General features: G+C 34.2%; 1 protein-coding gene and 1 long non-coding RNA gene across 2 annotated transcripts in view; one reads left to right on the forward strand and one right to left on the reverse strand.

Moving 5' to 3' along the window:
• PCDH11X (protocadherin 11 X-linked) overlaps nucleotides 1-16,972 on the reverse strand; it is a 454,279-nt gene that overhangs the window by 84,977 nt on the left and 352,330 nt on the right. The window lies entirely within an intron of this gene.
• LOC107052056 overlaps nucleotides 2,797-16,972 on the forward strand; it is a 53,843-nt gene continuing 39,667 nt past the window's right edge. Inside the window, exon 1 of the long non-coding RNA XR_001464179.4 lies at nucleotides 2,797-2,894. This is a non-coding gene — a long non-coding RNA (uncharacterized LOC107052056). The remainder of the gene's footprint in view (nucleotides 2,895-16,972) is intronic.

Raw genomic sequence — 16,972 nt, forward strand, 5'->3', positions numbered from 1 at the left:
TTGCTCTGTCAAAGAATGGGAGAATGCCTGAAAAACCCCATAGTCCTTACCTGACAAATGAACTTGTTAAAAATAGCGGAGGAAGATCAGTCAGGAGTTAAAAGACAGTTTTGAAAAGAATCAGAATGCAAAGTTTTCTTTTAGATCTCTGTCAGACTTGAAGTTCTTTCAGTTATGTTTTGCATCTTATAACCACACACAATTTATACTGTAGATTTGAACTACTGTTATTCCTCCTCATCTCAGGCTCACAGCTTTGGCAAAGCATTTGCTGCCTTTTCACCATAATCAGAGCACTGAGAGAAGAAAGAATAACATTAGTTCATATTGCTGCTGGTCTGACTGCAATTATGAGACAGAACTATGACTAGTTTGTGTTCATTAAATAGGAAGGTCACAGGTATCTTTGAACTGACACTCATTCTTTGTGTGCAAACATATTCTCTTTCATGTTCTTACCCTCAGAAGGTGGCTTTTAACTAAACTTTCAAAAAAAAAAAAAAAAAAAAGAATTGGCAGTATGGCAGTACATGCTTCCTCCTTCTTAATATCTGTTTTTTTTTTTTTTTTGAGACTTCTTAAAATATTTTAAAGGAAACTTATTTAAAAATTGGAAAAGTCAACTCATTAAGTAATACATTTATAGTAAAAACTTCTATAACTGAAGGCAATAACTAAAACCTCTCTGAAAATCTTCTCCAGACAATAAAAAACCTCTCTGAGTCTGGCACTTTCTAAAGTGACTGATGATGACTTTCTCAAAAAGTTCTTTTCTAGATGTACTCAATTCAAGGAAACACTGCCAAAAAGAGGAAAGCATTCTAAATTCTATTTAATGTAAGTTATAACATTTTATGTCCTGAGATACATTAGAAATGTAAAAAACATTTTTTGAAAGTCCTGTCACTTTCCTATCATTTCCTTTATTTGTGACAGCAAAAGTTGAGTTTGCTTCTGGAAGAACTGTAAGCTAACTGTGAACAAGCAGGATCTCCAGTAAAGATAGCATGTAAACTGCATGCTCATGAGATGCAGTTAATGGACATCTCTATTAGCTTATGTGAGGCGAGTAGCAGACATCTAAGTAAATTCCAGTTCAGGTAATAATGCTGAGTGGAACATACCTTTGATTTTTCTGGAACATCGTTCACAGTAAGATCTATTCAACATTAACCAACAGTCACATTACTCAGCAGTAAGTACATGTTGCTTATTCTAGTCTGCATAAATGCAGAGCAATGCAAGACAGAGATTACACTATGTAAGCATAAAAAAATAATCATTAAACTGCAGGTCAGGTGTGCAGCACCAAGAAGTTGAGTTAGAAGCACTACAGTAAGTGAAAAAGTCTTTCCTTTACAATCCCATCTAAGGTACAATTGTGCGATACTTGCTGCACACAAGGATGTTTATAAGGAATTTGTGCAATATCTGAAGGACCTCATATGTCAGAAAGATGCAAGGTTAAATTGCCATTTTAAAGCAGAGTGTTTGGGCACATCCCGATTGCCTCTAAGTGCTCCAGATTCTTTATAAGTCTGTTTCTGTTTTCTTTCATTTTCATTTCCTATTGCTCATGTTTCCACTTTATAGAATAACTGAATCTCGATTCTTTATTTCCATCATTGCTGCCCATTCAGGTGGAGAACAGACAGACAAGTGTTGAACTTATTCTTATCTGAACTTCCTGGTTCAGAACTACGCAGCCAGGAATACAAATTACACATCCACGGTGATCCTGTAAATTATATCACTCTAATGCACCTCACGCCTCAGCAGACTCACACTTTTTGATAGCATAATATGCAGAACCAGAGAAGCACTTTAAATATACCCATTTCTAATTCAGTAAAGACAGTAAAGGAAGAAATGTTTTTTGTAAGACTGTCTTTTCTGCATCTCACACTGAAAGTATTTCTAGAAAGAGCAGAGATTTTTGCTCTTTTAAAAATGAGTTATGTGATGATTACCTCAAAGAATATTAAGAGAAACATGAGGATAATTCCATCAAGGCTTTTAAAAATCCTGTATGCAATTTGTCTTTCTTTTCAGAGAGTTAAGAATCTAAACTGCAGTGGCAGAAACAACCATTTATCTGCCATTGTTCATTCCTGGGAGTTATTCATAAGCCCTGCATTAGTTTTCAGAAGGAGCTAACTACCTCAACTTTTATTCCAAACATGTACTGTCTGCACTGTTCATTGGCTGGGTCATACGCAATTTACTCTTTTATGCATTCTCGTCTCATTTTTGCTTTCTTATTTAAATGCAGTATTATTTATTGTGATGTAAAAAGAAAACAGCCTCAATCCAAGGTGATTGCTAAGACAAAGCAAGTGCTAAGTAGCTCTTGCCATTACTGCTCACATGACATCATTATCAACATGCTTGTGCTTACCATTGGGAGAGTTGGAAGTGGTTCATTTTTTTCCAGATCTTTATTTCTAAGGCAGTTCTCAACCACTATTTAATTACTGAGAAGCCAATAGTCCAAAGAAATATAGGAAATGAAGAGTCATAAGCACACTATAGCAGTGTGTGATAGAATCAAATCATAGAAACACAGATATTGGCACAATGGATTTTAATTGTTATCATTGGCTCTTTTTTGCCCTTTCTGTTTCTTACAAGCTTTAAAAAGTACTTGAAGATAATATGAATTACGGTATTCACTGTCTCCCATAAGCTGTAGAAATGTGCAACCTTTGATCAGTGAGTAGGAATCACATGTGCACTCACAATGTCACAAATTTCAGACATTGGACTATTAAGATTGAAAAAGTCTTTCTTTTTATTGCACACGTCAGGCTCAGCTCTCAGGATGGACCTGTTCACCTCTTTTCAGGAGAAACATTCATCTCTCTACTACCTCTTCTACAACATTCATCACTGAGGTAACTGACTTCACTAATATTAATGTATCTTCTTTGACAGAGTTTTTGTGAGATGAAATATGTGACAGGCTAGAACTATGGAAATTAAGTTGGAGAGAAAAAAGATTAAAGGTACTCTCAAAATTCTGATTATCAGTCTGAGGCAGTTAGGACCTGTTAGTTCAGAGTACTTATAGCACTAATGCACAACATACTTTCCATTTAAGCTCTTAAAAGAAAAGCTATGTTAGAACAAGTTTAAACTTACGCAGGCCGTAAGAAGTTTGCCAGAATAGTTGCTTGCCATTCTAACAGTTTCTGATTCCTCAGTACTCCATTTTTGCATTTCTGCATGCATTACAGCCATTCTACTCATTTCTTGAAAGCCTTGTTTTTATTTTATTTCCTTCAGGAAAGCATTTTACATTATCTGTAAAGCAGAATGATACATAAACTATTCTGTGTTCACATTGGAGTACAAACAGGCATTGCTGTTGATACTCCACCTAATTATGAGATTATATGGATCGAGATAGTCCTTTTCTGTATCTAGAACTATTTCCCATTAAGCTACCTAATGACCCTAGGATATTGGTGAGTCCTAACTATTTTTTAATAATGGACATTATGACTCATCCATCCAACCTACCTTTTCAGTGTCCCACAGAAAAGATAGGAAGCCTTTTAGTAACATATCCTAATATATCATAGCATTTTAACTCCTAATAGATTTTATTATTGCTTTTAATTCTTTTTTTTTTTTTTTGCAAGGATATTGATTTTGAGAGTACAGTATTCTTGCAATTAGATACAACTAGTTTTTCAGTATGTAATCGTTTTTGCTTTGTAACTTTTGCTGGAGACAAACTGCCTTAATATAACCTCAGATCCCTGGCTTGTACAGATGTTGAAATAACAAGAACATAAATATGATACACAAGTGAGTGAAGACAAAACAAGACTGTATCTATAATACTTTAGAGAAATGGCTCTATTGTCTGACTTGTCAACACATTAAAACTTAAAACTACTGTATACCTATAAACACACAGCTCTTAAAAAGCAGTTAGGTGAAGCAGACAAAGGTAATATAGCTATTCACTGGGTAACATGAAGTGCCTTTGTGTTGGTTTTTTTTTTTTTCTTTTTGAAGAGTTCTCACGAACAGCCTACTAAGAAATAAAGCAGGTATCTCCATGGCAGTCTCAACCATCCATTTCTCAGCAAGCACATAGTCCAGCCTCAGCAAAAGTATTCAGTAGAGAACATATTTTATGGTCTGCTTCCCTGTGAAAATTTACATAAAACCAGCAAGCTTCTTTAGTTAGAAGGCAGTGCTTTACAGGGCTAGATCACTATTTGTTCTATCAATAGTACTTGCTTAAGCATTACACTGCAAACTGTTTCTCCTTTATTAACAATTTTGCTGCTGTTCTTCATATATTAAGCAGCTTCCCTAGTGAAGCAGAAAGGAGGCATTAAACTGTGACTAGAAATGTTATTCTAATATCATCACAAAAAATATTATATTTACTATTCACAGGAGGAGAATCAGTACTGATGTTTAGTTTTTTTTTGAAACATAAAGTGTTAAGCACTACATGGAGTTTTGTCAGTATCTTTTCTCACAATTAATGCTGATTTACACACATATGAACCAGTCAAAATGTCTGTTTTGTTGTTACAATCTTTGTTTCCCACTCATAGCCTTTAGTTTTTAATCCCAAGTTATCTTTTATCTTTGGGGTACTTAGAGCAAGAAATTGTCATTTTTTCTTAAATGGCAGCAGGGCGGTACAAGTCCTTTTATTTTTATTTTTTCCTGTGCCAGACTAAATGGCTGATCATTGCCAGAGAATACAAGAAATTAAGCAACGATCCTGCTTAGAGCTCTGGAGTAGAAAGAGTCATTGCTCATTATTCTAACAAAATTTATATAGGATTTAAATGACTTGAGAACCTTCAGTACAACTCGAGGATGGAGATGTCATGTTTTAGATACCTTCAACATGCACATCAGCACTGTAGTGAATACTGCCCCAATATCTTTGTTGGGCAATAGGAGAAATTACCCTAAAACCTTTCATATTTTTAAGTAATTATTGCCTTAAGTGATTTAGATTAGCAGAGTTTTTGAGAAAGCACCAGAAAATTTGACTTGTAAGAGTTATTCAAATAAACTCCAAACACCTTTGGAACCACACATTGCTCCACTGATCACCAAGAGCTGCCCTGAAGTCATCTAATAAATCTGTGAGAACAAATTTAAGAATTGGCCCTTTTGTTTTAGTCTTTCTAAGTCGCAAGAACTCAGATTTTTTTTCTGCACGTATATCTTCTTCTGCTTTTAAGAGAAAGATTAGCTTATAGTGTATATAATACTTAAGACACCAAGCACATCTTTCCTCAGTAACAACAAGCTTCTGCACCAGCACGGGTATCTGAAATACACAGAACTATAAAACTGTCCAAGACCATTATTGATTTTAACATGTATAAAGCAGCTCAAGCATTAGACAGGAGACATTGCTAGTCATAAACATTACAAGGTATCGCTGTATCTTCAGCAAATACATAATGCTTTTGTTAATGCAGCGGATTATTCACTTTGGAATCAGAGTCCTGGAAATGTCCTTGGTGTCTGCTTCTACATAGTTCAGTTGCAATGACAATAAGAAGGGTAAGGCTACTGCTACCTTTCACAGAGTATTGCCATTTTAAGCAAATACCTGAATAGCCATCTTGCTGGCAACTTTGTAGTCGCAGTAGAAAATTCGTCCTACCTGGGAGCCTGTGGAACTTTTTGTAGCCTTTTTAGACACCAGAGTCAAGCAAGCTCCATGGCATTGTACTAATGAAAAGCAACCCAAAAAAGTTTAACTGACTATATCACCTAAGTATACAGGAACAAACAACAGCAAACAAATAACAACAAAAACCACTCAGAACTGCAATGGCCTTATTTTAAATCACACACTGTACTGGGATTAGGAAATAACTTTTCTTCTTTTCGGTAAAGAGATTATCATTCTACTAATTATTCTCAGCAGAATATAAGAGATGAGAAAATGATCTAAAACTTTTCCTGATAGAGCTGAACTTATGACTAGGCCTAATAGGCTCATTATAATGATCAACAACTTTTGCCTTGGTAGATCCAGAAAGAGAATTGCTATTAAGATAACATTTGCAGCTGATTTCCAATATACAAAATTCTGTTGCTGCCTATACTATCACACAATTAAAGGTGGAATAATCTCTTTGTATTTCTGTGGAAAGAAAGTTCATTTAAAAAATGACTTAAGGGTAATTTATATACAACTTGGGCAGTTTAAAAACATCTGACCTCAGCAAAAAGATAACTGAGCAAGTTTGGTTAACAGATCAGGCTACCTATATGAGGGGAAACAGTGCTCCCAACACCCAAGGTAACATGCTCAATGCTTTCCCATATGGAGGTGTCCTTTGCACTTGGTGTTGTGCTCTGAGGGAATTATGAACCAACTGGCACCTGACTGTCCAAACTGTAGGTTTTCATTAGAACTACGCTTGAAATCTGAGGGATGTTTAGAAGTGCTGACTAAATGTAGTAGACTGACTCACCACAAGCAGTGATGCAATACTTGCACTTCTAAAGATTTCACTACATGCAAATGATTGAATCAGTCTCCACACAGTTAGAGAGGAGGAGTTAGAAATTGTTTATAAACTGTATGACAATTTATAGCCCAGAAAAATTAACGCAGATAGCAGATAGCTGTTTGAGCAAGAGCCTCTATAAATTGTTTTCTTGTTCTCTGACTGAGTAAGCAGCCACATCAAAGTTCTCTTTAGTTTACCACTGCAATGATTTGAAATGAAATTGGAACTTGTTATAGGAATTGCTGAAGTATAAGATCTTACTCTCTGGGTGGGTTTTCCCCAGAAACCTGCAATGCTGATTACAAAACTCAATTACAAGCATTTTTAATTTTCAGTAGTTTATCACAGTTTTATAATTTGCTATCTTAAAAAAATATATTATTTTACAAGTTCATTTTCACCTACATTTAACAAACGAACAAATAAAAAAATAAGAAAATGATAGCTTAGGTCCCATTAGGATTTTCATTAAGTTTCAACAGAATACTGAAATGTACATAGTTTATATAAACTGAATTATTCAATGATGGGTCACAAAACAAAATGTACAAACAGATAAGGGTATTGAGAATGGTTTTGCAGTGTTTGTTCACACAGACTGTTTTAGAATTTATTCTGTTTATTGCAAAGTGCTACTAAAACACAATAACTCTGACGTTGACTTCTTTTGTTGAAAGTACCATCTAAATCAAATTCTTGGCATGCTATATTGTCTACCGGCTCTTCAAATGAACAAAAAAAATGTACTCATTTACTCATACATGTTACCCATATGAAAAAAAAAAAATCATGTTGATCAGGCCTTGAAACTAGACAATAATATTTGTATTTGAAACCAACCATGCTATGGAAAATCATCAGTTTCCAGGAGCATTTAGAGCATTTTCTGGTTAATACTCAAGTTTATGGTGAGAACACCACAAAGATGAGTTGTTAAAAGAAATAAATAAAAATATGTAGACATATTAATGAATAGAGCTTTTGTTTAAAGAAAAAAATACAGATCCATGAAGAAGGAATTTTAAATGAAGTAAAGAGCCTACTAACAGGTTATTTAAATTGACTCTTTAATTATAGATTTACTATAGTCATTACATGTTACTTTGGTTAAAATCTATCAAAATGATATGAAAAGTCTTGTGAATAAGGGACCAGACTATGGTAAGAACAATTTATTGCCATTTCCTGTCCATCACAGATATTCTAGAGGATAAAAATATTTTATTAAGTCTTTTTCTTCCTGAGTTTCCACATTTAAAACAGAATTCAGTGACGGCCTACAGAAGCAGCTTTACAGAGATGAACTGAACAGTATTGATGAAGTACTTAGATAATGTAAGGAAAAGGTCAAGAAGAAAATTTATCAAGCTTTTCTTTGAGTAAGTGTTTCTTTGAACAAGCTAATTCACTGCAATATGAATACAACAAGAAAAAACACTGATATAATGTTACAAAGCATTTCTTCATTTTATGCTATATTGGTGGCTCTGAAATCTGCACATTTGTCTTCCTAAGAGATGGAAATTAAACGTAGCAGTTGAGAAACTGCAGTAAAACATATTTAAAATTGAGACTGAAAAGAAAAGATCAGAGAGAAAATTTCCCTGTCACTGGAAAGGAGCAGTGGGCACGGAGCAAATTCAGAAAATGGTAATTTTGTTTTTACTATTTGATGTTACTTGCTCTACAACAGTAAATGCAAAAAGGACAGAAATTTTGTATTTCTCCCCATGTATTCTACAGCAAACAATAGCTGCTGAACCATAACTACTTCAAGTCAGATACCCAAATCTCATTAGCTAATATCACACTGTTAATTCTACTCAGTCACATCCCTACAGATCAGAAAGTTTTATAAGGTATATTGTGTGATGTATTCTATGGCTTATATTCTGCTGCAGAAATAAACTTTAAAGTACACAAAACAAAAGCATTGATTTCCCTAGCATAACAATAAAAAAGTATCTGTAAGAGAGATTTGCATATAAAGGACAATGAAATGTCAAGTTTTTTTTAATTCAGTTTTCTACTTTAAGATAAATAAGAGTAACTTTAATCCTCATTTATGGATACTCCACTCTGTTACTAATTAACCAGACACTTTCCTCATGAGCGGGCACAACACATTAAAGCAACTGGAAGCATGGTTTGATTTATGATTTCTCATGTAGTCACATTGAATAATATCTATACTACTGTGCATTTGGTTCTGATCCATGCCATGTGTCCTGTCTGAGAACAGACTATTTGATCTAAAGAAAAGCCATCCCTATAATTTTCCACTGGCTTTAAACACTTCTTTTTTTTATTATTCTTTACTCAAAATATAAGTACTAGCAGCCATTTCACTGATTGTATTCACTTGTCAAAACCAAAACATCTCCAGAAGACTGAAGATTTTGACATTTAAGAAACAAAACCTTTCCTTAACATAATTTCAAACTGCATATTTGTTTTGTCAGATTAAAAAAGAAAAATCTTGAAAACTCAACAACAAATTATGCAATTTCACCCACAGGTATCATTTTTAATTTGACCTTACTGGGTGTAATCTCTAGCTTTTTCTTCTAAAAAATTTCAGAATTTTTATTTAGCAACATATAAGCTATTTGAATACCTCAAACCCTTTTCTGGCAGGTCTTAACTGGTCTTCATAAATATGAGCTACTGTGACAAATGAACAACTCCTCAGAATACTTGACAGCACACGTATAAGGGCTGATGCATGTTTCAGTCTGAAATGTCAATGGAAAACTAGAACTTCTAGGAGTATTGGAGATGGGGTGTTGTCAGGATTGTTAAAATTGTACATTTAATATGTTAAAAGGTATGAAATATTTTAAACATATAAAAACATAAAAGTACTCAACTGTCACCAGTTAAGAGTTAAGACACTTCAGAATAAAAGCTAAATAAAAATTAGCCCTCCTTAAACATGAAAACCATCAAGTGGTAAAGAATCACCGTACTAGTGACTGGAAGTTGTAATTACAGAGGCCAAGTTCATCTTTCAGGTCAACCGTGTGCACCTATGTCTTCCATGTACACACCTTATTCATTAAATGCATGTTTAGAGCTCTGTTTCCACTGTAAGAGAGTAGCTTATTTCATTGTGTAAGAGGCAAACCAACATTGCAGATTAAGAATTGACAGTAAATCTGCAGTGGATCATAAGCTGATGCACCACTTTTGCTAAAGTCTTAAGAAAAGTCCAGTTTGTGGCCAGCTACTTTGTTGCTGTATTATTTTGTTTTGGAAGGATTCTCTCTTGGTTTGCTGAAGGCTTTTACAACACATAAGATATGTCAGGCAGAACTTATATACATTTGTCTTAAAAACTGGGTCAAAAGGCACCTCCTTTAAGAAATGCTCAATAAAGGTACACAAATGCAAAATGCATTACTTAGGGCATGAAGTGGCTTACCCTCTGTTAAATAAACTAAGCTAGAGCAACAATATTTTGGAATTATTTATGAGGTGAAGATTATTTCTTTGTTGCAAAAAGGAAAGTTCTGTAAATACTGTGGAGATTTTCAGAAAGAAGAAAACAGATAAATTCTGAGAAATTATGTTTCTGATTACATGACTCTAATACCACTGTTCTTAGAGATACGTATCAAGAGCAAGATGAATCATATTGATAGCATAAAAAGGCCAATCCCCTAACAATGTAGTAAAGATTGCAATAAAGAACGTGGCTTGGACATACCAGCCAGGAAATGGAAAAGGCTCAACATTATTATTAAAGAGATGGGAAAAAAAATTGTAATCAAGGGTTAAGTGTAAAACAGATTTTTGTTTATTTTAAATGGTCAGTGAAGTACATGAAGATTTGTAGGATAAGAAGTGAAGTCAGAACAGTGCATTGTTTGGCTAAAATTAGGCTGTCTTGGAGTTTTAAATGGTATTTTTGCAAGGTTCTTGAGTTACCAGTTGAGGAATGTTAATGAGTTCTTTTGCCTCCAGTGTCTTCTTAGCCACTGCGGTCATTGCACCTGAGAGATTATCTCCCTTGGGAACTTATTATGTAGGAAATAAGGCTATTAATTTATAGGACACTATGCACTTACTACACTTGTAGACTCCACTACCACGCCATAAGAATCCTCTGTCAGAGTTTGCTCTTCCTTTTCCAAACCAAGTAACAGTAAACATAGAGAATCTGTGTGGGGAAGTAGTATGGATCACTAAATGTGATGTAGCTTCCCAATTATATGTACCCCTTTCAGATACAAAGTTTTTTATGCAGAAAGCACAGTAAATTTCAATCTATATGTGTGAGAGTGCTTTCCATAGATATCCCTTGCTCAAATTTCCTTACCCTGGGAGCCTCCACTGTAATATGATTAACCACAAATAATAGGATTAGATTTCACTGTACTGTAGATGTCAGAATTGTTGCTCTTTAGTGTAAAGAACTAAAGGAAATATAGTTCATTACAAAAGTAAACATAAGCATAAACAATAAGAACAATTGCAAAATATGAAAATATTGCCTTTTGAGCTACATTAAGTTGTGCTTCAGCGTCTTAGAAAACACTGCATGCCCACTACAGTGCCATCCCCATTAACCTTGCATCTGACTTGTTCCTACAATTAACAGTAACAGTGCTACAACACAGAAGTTTTAAGAGCTCAAGCATGAAATGTGATCTTCATTGCAATTACTGTGTGTTCTGAAGTTTTGCATTATACTGCTGCTGGAAGCTACAACATTTGGTTTTTATTCTTTTCAGTAGAAAGTTGAACACTTGCAAATGCTACAACTTAGCAGCCTTTCATGGTCTTATACAAAAGCAAAGGCTGAAATTGAAGGAAGAGATTTGTTAGATAAAAATTAATAGCTACTTTGCCCTGGACAGAAAAGAGAATTTTACATAGAGTTCCTATGAGAACTTGAGAGCTTGTATGCTGTTTTATAGACCATAACATAGCCTGAATAAGCCTTTGAATCTTGTATTCCTTGCTATGCCTCAATTTATTTGTTTTATTAAACTATTAGCTTGCAAATGTGTTATGGGAATGTGAAAAAAAAGCAGCAGTAGGAGTTCCAAAACCAAGTGTTTCTTTCATTTATGGCTGCCAAGAAAACTAACTAACTAACTAAATAAAAGAAGAGGAAATTTAACAGGTTTTACAAGAATAAATGGAAAATAACTGAAACAGTCACCTCAAAAATTCAAAATTCAACATTAATACTTGGAATCCTTCCTTAAACACCCTTTATTAAATGTGAATACATATGAAAAATGAAGAATGCATTGTTCTTTAGAATCTGTAGCAACTGACCATGCTGTGATATCAGAGCTGGAAGTCACATTTTTTTCATCAAGTATCTGGAAAAGTAACATTTTCCATGCTGTTAATAAAGATTCAAACTTACATAGAAAAGCAGAAAGGCACAGAAAAAGAAAAAACAAAGTAATACCATGTAAGCACTCTTCAATCTATATGACTTTACGACTTTAATAGTGATATCTGACCTTAAAGTGTTTTTTTTTTTTTTCAAACATTTCAATATGCTCTATCCATTTGAAAATAGAACTGATAACCTTCTGCACTGTGAAGTATCTACATGAGCTGAATTATTTGAGGGTAGTTCAGCTCATCACATTATTTGTGGCATTTCTTAAAGCAGGATGTGAATATATTCAGCTGAAGGCTTTCCAATACAATTTGCAAGGAGTTATGAAAATTGGATGTATTTTTCCTTATATAATATACACTACATCACTTCTCCAAAGCCACTGCCATTCTCTAATGAATATTTCTGATTATTTATAACAGAGTCAGGATCAAGGAGCATTAGAAACTGAATGCAGGCAGAACAGAGCTGCCTCCCAAGGTACAGTGCTAGCAGGCAAAGCCTAGATTTCTTTCACTCTGTTGTTAGTGACCTCAGTCCTGACCCATCTGTAAATGTGAGAGGTAAATATGTCCGCTTCCAGCACAGACCAAGGCCTTTGACAACCATATACCAGGCAGTTGTACGTGACTGAGTGTGTCCATCAGCTTGTTGAGTATGGTTTGTACTGCAGCCCATGAACATGTCTACAGACATCTTCTAACAATATATTTTTCCTACCTCACCTCAAAAACTAATGGAATTTTATCTTTTTTACTTTCTGTGAGTGATGTCACTTACCAAATAATTATCAATGATATTTCAAAATTGCTTAAAACATGCAACATAAATTCTGAGCACTTTTAGCAGTACTTGGAAGAGAGGTCTGTAGGGGATTGCTAAACAAACCATATCAGGTTCAGAAACTTGCCTGAATACAGTTGATGACCTTGAGAATATAAGTAGATATATCCTTCATATCCTTCATAATCTTCCTTGAACACACACCTATCAAGAAAACTAGTAGCAGACTATTGGACTTTGTGAAACTTTGGCTTGCATTAGCACAATTGCTTTCATGTTTCTGTTTTCATTAAACAGTAATCAGTTGTTTGGGGATTCTGAAAAAAGAGAGTTAAAATGCAAGTCAAAATAGGTCTTAAACAAGGGCAACTGGAGTTGGGAATTTACTCTTCATTGCGTATTCCAGCTTTATATTTTTGCTCTCCTATAATTTGATGTAAGAGAGATTCAGTAACATGTTCAGCTGGATTTTTTTGAAAGAGCATCTAGGCTTCTGAAAATTGTCATCCAAATAAAGGGATGATGTCTGGAAAAAGAATTAAGAAATAATGATTTTATTGTATTAGAGAGGAGTTTTTAATCTCCTTTTACAGTAAAAGGTTCAAATCTTCAACTCTATTTGCATATGGAAAACTAATGAGTTATTGCAATAATAATGCAGTTACAAAAGTTATTGCAGAAATGATGAGTTATTGCCAGCTACGTGCTGGGCTATATCAAAGGCAGCATGACAAGCAGGTTAAGTGAGGTGATTCCCTCTCTCTACTCTGCTCTTGTGAGACCTCACCTGAAGTACCATTTTCAGGTCTGGAGCCCCCAGGAGGACATGGATCTATTAGAGCAAGTCCAGAGGAGGCCATGAGGATGCTCAGAGGGCTGCGGAAAACCTCTGCTATTAAGATAGTCTGAGAGAGTTGGAGTTTTTCAGCCTGGAGAACAGAAGGCTGCAGGGAGGCCTTGTAGCAGCATTCCTATACCTAAAGGGAGCCTGCAGAAAAGCTGGGGGTGAAGCCATTCATTACAAGGGGAAGTAGTTTTAAACTAAAAGATGGTAGATTTTTATAAGATATTAGGAAAATATTCTGTATTGTGAGGGTAGTGAGGCACTGGAACAGCTGCCCAGAGAAGCTATGGATGCTATTCTATGAGCAGTAGTGAGATATTACTGTTCCATATAGCCTGAAGTTTCCATGATTTTTAAGGACTCTAATGACATTATCTGTGTGCTATCCAAGACCTCACATCTTGAAGGGCATCTCAGTAAGGTTGAATATGCTAATTCTACTTTAAGCTGTTGACTTATTTGCAGTCATTGATATAACTTCTTTGTCATATTTATTACTAATATTTTAAAATGATATTTCTTAATTGTAGTAACTATTCATAATGCTTAGAAAGAAGAAGGGGAAGGGGGAAGGGAGGTGTTGGAGAAGGACACAGACATAATTTTGCTGCCTGACATACATAGATGAAGAACTCCTGCAGAAAAAGATTTATCATTAACTAAAATTTGAAACATCAAAAAGATTCAAATTGAACCCTCTGGCATCTTCAGAGCCACATCAAGATGGTATTACCCATTTCCAAACATACTCTCTAATTGCTTTTGTCTGTGAAATGTCTTTTAACCCACTAAAAATGCTCAGGGCAAAACCCATGTATTTTATGGATTTAGTTCCTAATACTTCATAACTCACAGTATCTCATAATTATGATAAATCTCTAAAGACTTCCATGATCTGAGTCACATCTTTTCCTTGTGTACTACACTTGCAGCATTAATTATGATTTTTATAGATCTAATACAACAATGCACTAATTTTGAAATAGCCACATAATTTAAAGCCAAATGCTCACGAACAGCTGATTGATCACTTTGACCACTTGAACATCCAAGTACAGGTGCAGCTTTCTAGTTCTAGAGGTGCCAAAATTAAATAGAATAGATAGAATTTTGTATATAATGAACAATTTTATTTATTTATTTATTTTTGCATGAGTTTGTACTTTTGCCAAGAGACTTTTAGTCACAACACTTCTGAATTCTCTAGCCACCATCTGGACTAGAAGGAAGGTAGGACTACAGAAATAAATAGTATATTTTCAACTTGAATTAATATCACTGTATGTACTCAAAGGGCAAATGCAGCATTTTCTATTTTGCAGACAACTGGAGTGTTCTGTGTGTTACTTAAGAAAGTGTGTTCCATCAGGCGTTTTTGAAGTCTGCCATTATGGAACAGTTTTTATTTGCCTTTTCTTAGTAGAGCTAATTTCAGTACTGTGTTTTGACTACTTGGTGCTTTTAGAACATCTTCTGACTGATTTCAGAGCTTATAATTTTAAAATGATATTGTCTGGAATACAGAAGGCTCCGTATGATATCTGACAGTTGTGTATCTCTACAAAGAAAAGTATTTTTTTTTCCAAATGCTTTAAATAATACTATTTATCTCCAAAGTATTGACTTAACCTTTTTGCCAATAGAAATTTTGCTCATCATAAAAATGTTATAGAATGGGAGGAAATATCTTAATAGTAAAAGAAATAATCTACAGAAATGATTCATTTAATTCTTTGGTTTAGTTGTTTTTTTCTGTTTGTATGTTTGTTATTTTATCTCACTTAAATGAGGTAACCCAGGTAAACTTTTGTTGAGCTCCAAAGGTGATATGGTCATATTCTGAAAATTAGCAGTGCAAAAGAATTGCAGATGGAGAATTAGTATATTAGGAATAACAAGGTGATCACAGGTAGAAAAGAACAAGACTATATAAGATAATAGCCTTTACATTTTACAGTTTTGATTATATTCATAAATTTGGATGAATCCATTTAATACAAGAATATGATACTGCTGACCACATGAATTAGAATAAATGATTATACTTCCACCCACCAAACACACTTTTTAAAAGTATTATATTATCTTAATGCTTTTGTCTTATTTCTAGCCTGGATAGGGAATTCTTTCATATAGAGTGTAGTAGAAAAGCTTATATGCACATGTGGACTACATAGTGCTGTATCTCGATCTGTATATATATGTACATTCAACAGTTGACATCTCAGTTTCTTTTATTAACGATGCCTTTTTTGGCTTTGTCCTTTTCCAATTCGCCTTCCAATTCTATTCAATTTTGCTTTGCAAGTGGTCTTGAGATAACAATTTCTTGCAGATACACAGATAACTCATCATATTGAGAAATGGACAATTCCTGCGCTTATCCCATTACTTTGGAATGAGCTAATCTATAACATATGCAATCTATATAATAGATATGTTACTAAAAAACTACTGCTACAATACTTATATTACCAAAAAAAAAAAAAAAAAAATCCAATTTCCACTAGAACAATTTTGCTAGTTCCCCTAAAATTTTTGTTTCCTTTGCTAAGGAATTTCACAGACATAAAGTTCCCTCTGCATGATGAAACATCTTCCTCTGTAACAAAGAAATGGAATAAGTCATCTTAATTTCTTAGTGCAAACTGTATGAAAGAGGATCTCTAAGATGAAGCATAAGGCAAAAAGGCAAACACATACCAGACAGTCATGGTGAACTAACTCTGTGCTAAGGTCTAGGCAATGAACAGATCACAGAGAAAGCAAAGACTGTCTATGTACAAAGATGTACATATCTTTCAGCTACCAAAGAAGAGTTCTGGAATGAAGAATGCAATTCTGTATTCAGACCTTGACTTATCACGTTAGGCCTATCCTGGTAAAAAGCAGTCTACTCAAAAAAAGAAGGAAATCTTTGTGAAGGGGGTTTATCTGAAAATCTAATGCTGAGAAAAACAATTTGAAGAGAGAAAATGTTATTGTCAATGAAAATGTCAGTACTAGTCTCAACCAAGATTTTCAAATAGTCACTTTCCTTCCAGAATTAGACAGTTTGCACAGTGAAGAGCAAGTAACATTTTGGATTCTATCTTAAAAAAAAAAAAAAAAAAAGCAAATGCATATAGTAGAGAAAAAGGCCACTTCATACTTCAGGATATTGTACTGAACTCAAGAAATCAAAAAGATAGCTTCTTTGTAAAAAAAAAAAAAGAATAAAACTAGCACTTGTAGTGATTATATCTTCTATTGCTGCTACACAAATTTTGAATATTAAATGATTTTTGTCTATCAATCTATTCGTTGCCAACAAATTATTAAATGAATTATGGCTGCAAGTGAATTAGGAAATGACATGCAGGACCTTGTTTCTACATGGATTATACAGGTATTTTCACCAATGGCTTTTCACAGTACTGTCTTCAGTTTAATGTTCAAATATACAAATATAATTTACTGAGCTAT

Source organism: Gallus gallus, chromosome 4 (assembly GCF_016699485.2).
Source record: "Gallus gallus isolate bGalGal1 chromosome 4, bGalGal1.mat.broiler.GRCg7b, whole genome shotgun sequence".
Classification (NCBI taxonomy): Eukaryota; Metazoa; Chordata; class Aves; order Galliformes; family Phasianidae; genus Gallus; species Gallus gallus.